Consider the following 6,000-nt stretch of genomic DNA (forward strand, 5'->3'; position numbering starts at 1 on the left):
TCTCCACTGATTATATACTATTCAGATTAACAACAAAAGATGTCAGTGCTAAATCTTGAAATAAAGATTGTTAATGTATATTAAAGAATAGCATAATTACAGGAATAAATAGGTGAAAAATAAATTATTTCAGGATTTTCAGAATTCCTTCCATTCTTACATTTTTTGTGCTTGTTGCATCAGATTATAGAGAGAGCAAGGGTTACATTATTTAAAACCCAAATTTTTAGGGGACTTTCAGGATGAATTATACCAAGGACTAACTACAAATACCTGCTGCAAGATCAATCATGGTTCATTGTTATTGATGAAGCGTATGGCACTTATAAACTTCTGGCGGTATTATTAGGGCAGTATATGGACGATATGAATATATAGTATTTCAAAACCATACAAGATTAATGTCATTATAAGCAACACTTAGGCTTCATGCACACTATATTTGTATGTTATTTGTATCACTGTTTTTAAATATAATTGTTGTGCTGTGCTAATCCTTATAGCCTTTTGTTATGCATATGATGCTGAACTCTCAGGTTAACCATTTTATGAACAACTATCTCCTTTTTTTCTTTGAAAAAGTAGTGTGGGGTTCCAGACAACTGTTGCCCAAGAGTTCTTCACAAACCTTGACTTCTTGAATATGAAGATTTCGTAGACCTTAATTGAGTATCAGGCTGTTAAGAGTCTTTTAAATGGGTAAATGAATTGCCTGTAACAAGTATCTAATGGCAATATACATATCATTTATATTTTCCAATCATTAGCAGAGTTTTTTTGTGTGCAAAGGATCATTTTTATCATATTTTTTTACAACTCCTCTCACAGTTACATTGTTTGTCTGCAGCACATAATCACATTTTTATGCCCGCTTAAGAGATGCAATCAATGATAAGCGTTTTATCATTCGATCACTGGACATGATCAGCATCAAACATTCATAAGACCAGTATTTTAAGGGGCTATGCCACTGGTATACCACTAAATTGTCTATGACATGCGCAGTGACATTGACAACCTGCCTTTACTATCACAGCTAACCTGTGATGCTTGATGATGCTTGCACAGCTATTGTACCTGTGTGATAACTGTGCTGTATATTTACAGTGCTGGTTCTCAACAGCAGTACAACTTGTTCATTTGTCAGCTGATCAGCATCCTGTCCACATTGGACAGTTATCAGGAACGAGTGTTCTTATAAACTTCTCCTGCTCAATCTTTGACCTATGCAAAAGGGCTTTAACGTTTCTTATTAAAAAAAAATTGCAGATACCACTGTATAGTTGTTTGTATATACATAGAAATATACAAATTTGATTATACCATCCAAACCAGAGATGTCCATCTGTAGATAGCTGTTTTAGGGTCCTTGCCTCTCACTAGTAGAAAGCAAGGTATCAGAGGCAGCTTAGGATTGGTACTCTGTTTGTCATTTAAGAGACATACTGGTCTACAGATCATTGTTTTTGGTTTGGCTGGTATGATCTAATGTTTATACCTGAAGATTAGCTTTAACATAGCAGATTTCCCTTTAATCTAGAAATAAATGTCAGAAATAGTTTATTAGTAGAGTTGAGCGAACACCTGGATGTTCGGGTTCGAGAAGTTCGGCCGAACTTCCCGGAAATGTTCGGGTTCGGGATCCGAACCCGATCCGAACTTCGTCCCGAACCCGAACCCCATTGAAGTCAATAGGGACCCGAACTTTTCGGCACTAAAACGGCTGTAAAACAGCCCAGGAAAGGGCTAGAGGGCTGCAAAAGGCAGCAACATGTAGGTAAATCCCCTGCAAACAAATGTGGATAGGGAAATGAATAAAAATAAAAATTTAATAAATAAAAATTAACCAAAATCAATTGGAGAGAGGTCCCATAGCAGAGAATCTGGCTTCCCGTCACCCACCACTGGAACAGTCCATTCTCAGATATTTAGGCCCCGGCACCCAGGCAGAGGAGAGAGGTCCCGTAACAGACAATCTGGCTTCATGTCAGCAGAGAATTAGTCTGCATGTCATAGCAGAGAATGAGGCTTCACGTCAGCCACCACTGCAACAGTCCATTGGCATATATTTAGGCCCAGCACACAGGCAGAGGAGAGAGGTCCCGTAACAGAGGATCTGGCTTCATGTCAGCAGAGAATTAGTCTGCATGTCATAGCAGAGAATGAGGCTTCACGTCAGCCACCACTGCAACAGTCCATTGGCATATATTTAGGCCCAGCACCCAGGCAGAGGAGAGAGGTCCCGTAACAGAGGATCTGGCTTCATGTCAGCAGAGAATCAGTCTGCATGTCATAGCAGAAAATCAGGCTTCACGTCACCCAGCACTGTAAGAGTCCATTTTCATAAATTTAGGCCCAGCACCCAGGCAGAGGAGAGAGGTCCCTTAACAGACAATCTGGCTTCATGTCAGCAGAGAATCAGTCTTCATATCATAGCAGAGAATCAGGCTTCACGTCACCCACCACTGTAAGAGTCCATTTTCATAAATTTAGGCCCAGCACCCAGGCAGAAGAGAGAGGTCCCGTAACAGACAATCTGGCTTCATGTCAGCAGAGAATTAGTCTGCATGTCATAGCAGAGAATGAGGCTTCACGTCAGCCACCAATGCAACAGTCCATTGGCATATATTTAGGCCCAGCATAAAGGCAGAGGAGAGAGGTCCCGTAACAGACAATCTGGCTTCATGTCAGCAGAGAATTAGTCTGCATGTCATAGCAGAGAATGAGGCTTCACGTCAGCCACCACTTTAACAGTCCATTGGCATATATTTAGGCCCAGCACACAGGCAGAGGAGAGAGGTCCCGTAACAGACAATCTGGCTTCATGTCAGCAGAGAATTAGTCTGCATGTCATAGCAGAGAATGAGGCTTCACGTCAGCCACCACTGCAACAGTCCATTGGCATATATTTAGGCCCAGCACCCAGGCAGAGGAGGGAGGTCCCGTAACAGAGAATCTGTCTTCATGTCAGCAGAGAATCAGTCTGCATGTCATAGCAGAGAATCAGGCTTCACGTCAGCCACCACTGCAACAGTCCATTGTCAGATATTTAGGCCCAGCACACAGGCAGAGGAGGGAGGTCCCGTAACTGAGAATCTGTCTTCATGTCAGCAGAGAATCAGTCTGCATGTCATAGCAGAGAATCAGGCTTCACGTCAGCCACCACTGCAACAGTCCATTGGCATATATTTAGGCCCAGCACACACACAGGCAGAGGAGAGAGATCCCGTAACAGAGAATCTGGCTTCATGTCAGCAGAGAATCAGTCGGCATGTCATAGTAGAGAATCAGGCTTCACGTCAGCCACCACTGCAACAGTCCATTGGCATATATTTAGGCCCAGCACACACACAGGCAGAGGAGAGAGGTCCCGTAACTGAGAATCTGTCTTCATGTCAGCAGAGAATCAGTCTGCATGTCATAGCAGAGAATCAGGCTTCACGTCAGCCACCACTGCAACAGTCCATTGTCAGATATTTAGGCCCAGCACACAGGCAGAGGAGGGAGGTCCCGTAACTGAGAATCTGTCTTCATGTCAGCAGAGAATCAGTCTGCATGTCATAGCAGAGAATCAGGCTTCACGTCAGCCACCACTGCAACAGTCCATTGGCATATATTTAGGCCCAGCACCCAGGCAGAGGAGGGAGGTCCCGTAACAGAGAATCTGTCTTCATGTCAGCAGAGAATCAGTCTGCATATCATAGCAGAGAATCAGGCTTCACGTCAGCCACCACTGCAACAGTCCATTGGCATATATTTAGGCCCAGCACACAGGCAGAGGAGAGAGGTCCCGTAACAGAGAATCTGGCTTCATGTCAGCAGAGACTCAGTCTGCATGTCATAGCAGAGAATCAGGCTTCACGTCACCCAACATTGGAACAGTCCATTGGCATATATTTAGGCCCCGGCACCCAGACAGAGGAGAGGTTCATTCAACTTTGGGTAGCCTCGCAATATAATGGTAAAATGAAAATAAAAATAGGATTGAATGAGGAAGTGCCCTGGAGTCCAATAATATATGGTTAAGGGGAGGTAGTTAATGTCTAATCTGGACAAGGGACGGACAGATCCTGTGGGATCCATGCCTGGTTCATTTTTATGAACGTCAGCTTGTCCACATTGGCTGTAGACAGGTGGCTGCGTTTGTCTGTAATGACGCCCCCTGCCGTGCTGAATACACGTTCAGACAAAACGCTGGCCGCCGGGCAGGCCAGCACCTCCAAGGCATAAAAGGCTAGCTCTGGCCACGTGGACAATTTAGAGACCCAGAAGTTGAATGGGGCCGAACCATCAGTCAGTACGTGGAGGGGTGTGCACATGTACTGTTCCACCATGTTAGTGAAATGTTGCCTCCTGCTAACACGTTGCGTATCAGGTGGTGGTGCAGTTAGCTGTGGCGTGTTGACAAAAGTTTTCCACATCTCTGCCATGCTAACCCTGCCCTCAAAGGAGCTGGCATTGACACAGCTGCCTTGGCGACCTCTTGCTCCTCCTCTGCCTTGGCCTTGGGCTTCCACTTGTTCCCCTGTGACATTTGGGAATGCTCTCAGTAGCGCGTCTACCAACGTGCGCTTGTACTCGCGCATCTTCCTATCACGCTCCAGTGCAGGAAGTAAGGTGGGCACATTGTCTTTGTAGCGTGGATCCAGCAGGGTGGCAACCCAGTAGTCCGCACAGGTTAAAATGTGGGCAACTCTGCTGTCGTTGCGCAGGCACTGCAGCATGTAGTCGCTCATGTGTGCCAGGCTGCCCAGGGGTAAGGACAAGCTGTCCTCTGTGGGAGGCGTATCGTCATCGTCCTGCCTTTCCCCCCAGCCACGCACCAGTGATGGACCCGAGCTGCGTTGGGTGCCACCCCGCTGTGACCATGCTTCATCCTCATCCTCCTCCACCTCCTCCTCATCCTCGTCCTCCTCGTCCTCCAGTAGTGGGCCCTGTCTGGCCACATTTGTACCTGGCCTCTGCTGTTGCCAAAAACCTCCCTCTGAGTCACTTCTAAGAGACTGGCCTGAAAGTGCTAAAAATGACCCCTCTTCCTCCTCCTCCTCCTCCTCCTGGGCCACCTCCTCTTGCATCATCGCCCTAAGTGTTTTCTCAAGGAGACATAGAAGTGGTATTGTAACGCTGATAACGGCGTCATCGCCACTGGCCATGTTGGTGGAGTACTCGAAACAGCGCAACAGGGCACACAGGTCTCGCATGGAGGCCCAGTCATTGGTGGTGAAGTGGTGCTGTTCTGTAGTGCGACTGACCCGTGCGTGCTGCAGCTGAAACTCCACTATGGCCTGCTGCTGCTCGCACAGTCTGTCCAGCATGTGCAAGGTGGAGTTCCACCTGGTGGGCACGTCGCATATGAGGCGGTGAGCGGGAAGGCCGAAGTTACGCTGTAGCGCAGACAGGCGAGCAGCAGCAGGATGTGAACGCCGGAAGCGCGAACAGACGGCCCGCACTTTATGCAGCAGCTCTGACATGTCGGGGTAGTTGTGTATGAACTTCTGCACCACCAAATTCAGCACATGCGCCAAGCAAGGGATGTGCGTCAAATTGGCTAGTCCCAGAGCTGCAACGAGATTTCGCCCATTATCACACACCACCAGGCCGGGCTTGAGGCTCACCGGCAGCAACCACTCGTCGGTCTGTTGTTCTATACCCCGCCACAACTCCTGTGCGGTGTGGGGCCTGTCCCCCAAACATATGAGTTTCAGAATGGCCTGCTGACGTTTACCCCGGGCTGTGCTGAAGTTGGTGGTGAAGGTGTGTGGCTGACTGGATGAGCAGGTGGAAGAAGAGGAGGAGGAAGCCGAGAAGGAGGAGGTGGCAACAGGAGGCAAAGAATGTTGCCCTGCGATCCTTGGCGGCGGAAGGACGTGCGCCAAACAGCTCTCCGCCTGGGGCCCAGCTGCCACTACATTTACCCAGTGTGCAGTTAGGGAGATATAGCGTCCCTGGCCGTGCTTACTGGTCCACGTATCTGTGGTTAGGTGGACCTTGCTACAGATG

This window comes from Bufo gargarizans, chromosome 2 (assembly GCF_014858855.1).
Source record: "Bufo gargarizans isolate SCDJY-AF-19 chromosome 2, ASM1485885v1, whole genome shotgun sequence".
Taxonomy (NCBI): Eukaryota; Metazoa; Chordata; class Amphibia; order Anura; family Bufonidae; genus Bufo; species Bufo gargarizans.